The sequence below is a fragment of the Crocodylus porosus genome, unplaced genomic scaffold (genome assembly GCF_001723895.1).
Source record: "Crocodylus porosus isolate Cpor-Errol unplaced genomic scaffold, CroPor_comp1, whole genome shotgun sequence".
Taxonomy (NCBI): Eukaryota; Metazoa; Chordata; order Crocodylia; family Crocodylidae; genus Crocodylus; species Crocodylus porosus.
In genome coordinates this window covers 143,693,793-143,699,596 of record NW_017728886.1, presented here as the reverse complement: position 1 = coordinate 143,699,596, position 5,804 = coordinate 143,693,793, and the positions used below count along the sequence as shown (strand labels likewise).

The window sequence follows — 5,804 nt, the reverse complement described above, 5'->3', positions numbered from 1 at the left end:
CCCAGGTGTGCCTCCCTCGGGGCCTGAGGGGGGCCCAACAGGGAGGTGGCTGTTCTGGTCCCAACTTAGGAAGACGGAGGCAAAGAAATTGTTAAACATGTTAGCTTTGCTGTCTGGTGTGACGAGCAAGTTTCCCATGGCATCCTGCAAGGGCCCCACATTACCTGGGACCTTCTTTTTACCCCCTACGTATTTAAAAAAGGACTACTTATTGTCCTTAATCTGGGAAGCTAGCCCCAGTTCCATCTCTGCCTTGGCCTTCCTAAGGCCAATGAAGGTCATGATGTCACAGTCACAAGAACCCTGCCAGCAGGGTCGGTGCTGGGGGAGAGGGAGGGTTTGGGGTGCTATAGCCACCCCAAAATTCCCTATAGCCACCCCTCCCAGTGGCCCCCACCTGCAGCATATCCCCCCTTCAGCCCCCCCACCAGATAGAGGCTGGTGCTGCTGCTGCCAGCTAGTACTGCTGGGCCCCATCTCCACAGAAAGCCCAGCTCCACACTATCACAGTGCAGCTGCTGCTGGGGTCTCCATGGGAACTGGTCCAGCCACATGGGCAGGGGCTGCTGGGAAATGTAATCCTCTGCCTGCTGGATCCGCCTCATGGGACGGACTTTGCTCATCCCTGGTTTGGAGAGTCGTTGTGTTTTGTTTGTTTTGGTGAATCTGATTTTGAAGATTGGTTGACGTACTGTCTTTACCAAGTTGTCTGGTAGCATTTTGAAGGCATTACTGAGTTGCTCAATGTCATCACCAAAGGCCAGATGTTTTAGGTATTTACTATTCACCCAAATTAGGCTAGTGTTTATACTAGCTACACACCTTATCATTATCCACTTACACAAAGCTACCTATTTTCTGAAGCCCAAAACCAGGACATGACTTAATTTGGAAATAATTCAGTAAGGTTTATTTAGAGAGAGTATTAAGCATGAACAAAACAAAAAATATATGTCCAATCAAGGACAAATGATATAAATTCATGGAGATGAGAGAGAAAATATTTACATACTAAATCTAAACTTAAAAACACATATCACCATTGCTACTCCAGTGTAGGCAGCTTCATTTGATCAGTTGTTGTAAGTAAAGTTCCATAGAAGTAATATTCAGAGGCATGTGTTTTTATTAAGGATATCCTTATTTTTTAGCAGTTTGTCAGAAAACAAGTCTTTAAAAATGCACTTGCACTAGGGGTCCACACATTGAGTCCCTTCTTTGTTGGTGGGTTTTTAATTTGTAGGGCAAGTTTGTATAGCCCCACAAAGTTTCTCCTGATGTCCTCCACACAGAAGACTATGGCACTACTTGATCTTGAAATTCACAAATGTTTTTGTTGTTTTCTTTGGAAGGTCAAAGGAGCAGCACTGATATGTGCAGGAAACAGCATGGAAATCAGCATCGGCTGGTGGAAACAAACTGAAGCACCCAGAAGGGGAAAGAACTGACTGAAATCTCATAGCCCATTAGTGTCAGGGCTGGAATGGAGCCCCTTTTCCCATTTTGTTCATGGAACAATGCAGGGCCGTCTAGAGCCCCGTAGGAATCCTTTCCAAAAGATACTTGTGTCACCACTGGAGGAAAATTCACACTTAACAATGAGGTAGGGCGGTGGGTCATCCCTCTAGGGGGATGTGACCTGGTAGGGGGTGGGTCATTGAGTGATTCTAAGCGTGTTTACTTTGATCTTGGTTCTTGGTATATTAATTAGAGAAGTGGCAGCCTTCATTATTCTTGTACTAGGCTGGAATTATTTTTCAAGGTACAGAAAACATTCTCCCGCTAATTAGTACACTGAGCACTCCTCCCATTTCTTGTTAAATGTTTGAAATGATATCCTTTCTACACAAACAAAGAGGCACTTTCAACAAGAAAGATAAGATGGTTCAATCTGCACTGAATGGCTGCTGACCGTAATGATTTTTAAAATAATAAAAAAATAAAATGAATATGACATAATGACAAGTCATGACATTGTGAGATGACTTGACATATGTCAGCTGTAATCATGCATAACAGCATATCATATCAGGGAATAATATAACACAAAATAGGAACCTAAAAAATGCAAACTAAAAGTTTTCACTTAACATGCATTTTTGAAAGTTTCATTTCTAAAAATTTCATTTTGGGAAACATTTGTAGTTTGGAAAACTTGTTAGTTAGAACTTGAAGTCATGAATGTCATTTTGCAAAACATTTTGTTTTTGTTGAATTTTCCAACAGTGGTGCAGTTTTGACAAATTATACTTTCTGACCAGCTCTGGGCTATAACAGCCCCATGCTAAGCCAGCCCATATTAAAAGGACAGCACTCAGTCACTGGAGGGAATCGCTGTCAAAGCAGTTTGGTAGGCCTACTTTTCTATGAAGACATCCTACAGTGAGAGCTGAACAGCAGCCCTCAGAGGGAGGGAAAGAGAGAGAGAAGGAGGGACAGAAAAAAAAGAGACATGCCAACAGTGATTGTAGGAGGCCAAACCCTAGGTGAGAATACCTTCTGCCAACTTAATTCAGTGTGTTCTGTGCCCAGAGAAAAATGGGACCTGTAGCTATGTAGCTGACGTGTAGCTGAGGTCCTGCCAAAGGGGAGTATTAAGTCATCCCCACCCCTCCACTGCAGTGCTAACTTCTTGCCCCTGGCCAGCCCCTCTGGGTGTTTGACCTCTTCCCCTGTACCTTTGCATCACTCACATTTGATTCTGGGAATGAAAGAGTCCCCTGAGTGAACAGCAAGTCATACTGATACAGTCATGGATTTTCAAGGCCAGAAGGGGCCATCTACCCTGGCCTTATCCAAATCATAGGCTATTACTTTCAGCTAGTTAGTATTGTATTGAGTCTAGTAATTTATGCTTGACTAAAGCAGTGGTGCCTAACCTTTCTGGGCTGTAGCCTAGATGAGTGGTGTGGAGTCAGTCTGGGGGCTGGATTCAGTCTGTGAGGCTGATCTGCACATCCATGTCACCATTTCTGCAAGATGGATCAACCCTCAACTCCAGCCCTGGGCCTTTGTGCTGGATTAGGCCCTGTGCCAGATCTTGCCTGTGGCTTTAGCTTAACACCCAGGGCCATATGGTCTGGCTCAGAAGGCTTGGAAATCTGGCACTGGAGCAGTAGCAGTTGTGTTAATTGCCAGCATTCCCCCTCTACCAAATTTCTGGACCAAGAGGAGCCCCACCAGCTGGATGACGTAGTTCTGGCCATGGACCAGAGGTGGAACACCAGTGGACTAAAGTATATTAGTAGTATAGGGGGCCACCGTCAATAAAACTTTCATTCTGGCCCCTGACCCTGAAGTGCTGCCGTATTGGTGGTCATCTTGACACCAAAAGTCTCCTGACCCTTCCACTTTCATCTTGGGCCCCTGAAGTCTCACATGAACCCCAACTAGAAGCCTTGCTTCAAAACCTGGCAGCCACATCTGGAAAGCTTGCATGCTTGGTCACAAGTCACACCCCAACAAGTTTCCCAGAATCCTCACCTACATGGCCCTGAAGACACAACCACATGCCCTGCGGAAGCCCCACTCCCAAGACATCTGCAGGTTGTGCCCTCACTGCCCCCTGAAATCCTGCCGTCAGTGCCCCCATGCTCTGGGATGGGGGTACTTCCAGCTTCACAGGAAGTGGGATGTGTCGTATGGCCCTCCAGGAGCTGTACCCTTCTGTCCTCTACCTATCAGGGGGTGGGGTGGGTTTCAGCACTGTAAAACTTTCCTGTGAACAAGGGATGAGCCCCTGAGGGCATTTCCGGGGGGTAATGTGACCCATCCAGAAGTGGAGCTCGTTCCCCTAGTAACAACTTGCCCTGCCACCCTCCACAAATCAGTATTGGCTTCAAGTCTGTCAGACTTCCTCAAGTATGGTCCTGAGCCCATCTAAATAGCTATAGGGTCAGATTCTAGGTGGAAAACCCCAGCTTGATTTTTTTCCTAGGCTTTGCCAGGAAGCTTTCAAAAGCACCGAAAAAGAAGTCTGCATATTTGTGAGACAGAGATAATGCAGACAGTAGCATGGATGGTGAGGTTCAGCTTACCTCCAAAACTTGTCAGATGCCTGTTGAGTAAATGTTACTGCAGAGAAAGTTTTGAGGAGAAGGGATGTTAATGAAAGCAACCTCCTGTCCCGGTAGTTGTTTGAGATGGGTGAATCTGAGCAGAAGATCCAGACAAGCACGCTCCAGGCTGACACCCATACTCCTAGAACAGACACTGAGGATCTGGGGGAAGATGGATGCCTCATGTCTGAATCTATGTGGGAGGAAGATGTTTTTGGGGGCACAGAGACACTGCTGAGAGACTTGCACCCAGGGTGCAGGGCCCAGTTACACAGGTGCCAATGTGCAGACAGGGTTTGGGGGTCAGAGGAGAGTCATAAGGGAATTATCTATGAATTTGGGGAGCATAGTAGAGTTGCTTACGGCCAAGTCAAAATTTGACTAACTACAGTTTCTCCTTCAAAATCCCTCCAGTTAGATAAAGACTTCCTAAGGACCGCAAACAGACATCACATCATAAGCTACAGTCCTTAAATCACAGAGCCAGTGGGGGCAGGCTGCTATTGTGAAGAACAGAGATGCTGACCACAATACTGTGATTTTTTTTGGGAGACAGGCACAGAGCTAACTGAATCTATTACAGGTCATGCATATAAAGATCTTATGAGAGCTCTTGTATGTGGTTTTTTTTTTATGTAGCATTCTTAGGTATTATCTTAGAAGCTTTTTCAAGACTGTGAGTCATACCATAGATCAGGGGTAGCCAATTATTTGGGCTGCACCAGCTGGGATGAGGGGGGAGCTGGCCCAGCTCCATAGGGCCCCTGCTGGCTGGGACCCTGTACCCCTGCCACCCTGCTCTGGGCCCTGCTGGCACTGGCCCTGTGCTCCTGTGCCTGCTCACTCCCAGTGTCCCCCAGCCCTGTGGTACAGGCTGGGAACAGCCTTGATACAGGCTTTTCCCCAGCTCCCCGGCAGGGAAGGAGCTCATGTGGAAGCTGGAGGAAAAGGCGGCCCCTTGCCTGCCCCATGACCCATGCTCCCTGCTGCAGCCACTAGCTGCCCATGCAGTGGTGTCCTGAGCAGGCACAGGCAGCCTCACATGGGCTGTGAGCAGCTGCAGCGTGGGGCGCCAGATACGGGGCAGGGGAGGGGCCACTTCCTCCCCACCGCTCAGCACCAGCTTGTAACCCACCCCTGTTGCCAGCCTGGGCCCTGTGCTGGCTCCAGGCTCACCTGTCAGAGCTGTGCTGTGATGGCAGCAGCTGTGGCCTCCCTGCTTGTTGCACCAGGCAGTGTTTGCTGCTGCTGCTTGCCTGGAGTTTGCTCACTGGGCAGCAGCAGCCAACACTACCCAGCGCGGCAAGTAGGGGGGGCTGCAGCTGATGCTGCCACAGCACAGCCCCAACAGGTGAGCCTGGAGCTGACATGGGGTTAGGTTACAAGCTGGTGCTGAATGCGGGGGAAAAGCAGCCCCTCGCCCACCCCATGGCTGGTGCCCCATGCTGCAGCCACTTGCAGCCTGCCTGGGGCTGCCTGTGTCTACTCAGGACAGCCCCACGTGGGCTGCGAGCAGCTGCAGCAGGGAGCTTTGGGTATGGGGTGGTTGAGGGGCTGCTTTTCCCCAGGCTCTGCATCAGCTCACCCGCTGCCCTTCCCTGCCCCACCTCCACTTACCTGAGGTTGTGGCACAGGGCAGCCACATTGTCCAAGGCCAGAAGCCCCTCCTGGGGCTTCCAACTGGGGGGATGAAGCCAGGCAAGCCCTGCTATTGAAGGAGCCCTCCAGGGCTTCCCTTGGGTCCTA

General features: G+C 49.1%; 1 long non-coding RNA gene across 1 annotated transcript in view; it reads left to right on the top strand.

Annotated features, from left to right (window-relative positions):
• Window positions 1–4,824, top strand: part of LOC109324625 — a 30,624-nt gene extending 25,800 nt beyond the window's left edge. Inside the window, exons 2-3 of the long non-coding RNA XR_002104972.1 lie at window positions 1,353–1,603; window positions 4,473–4,824. This is a non-coding gene — a long non-coding RNA (uncharacterized LOC109324625). The remainder of the gene's footprint in view (window positions 1–1,352; window positions 1,604–4,472) is intronic.
• The last annotated feature ends 980 nt before the right edge of the window (window positions 4,825–5,804 follow it).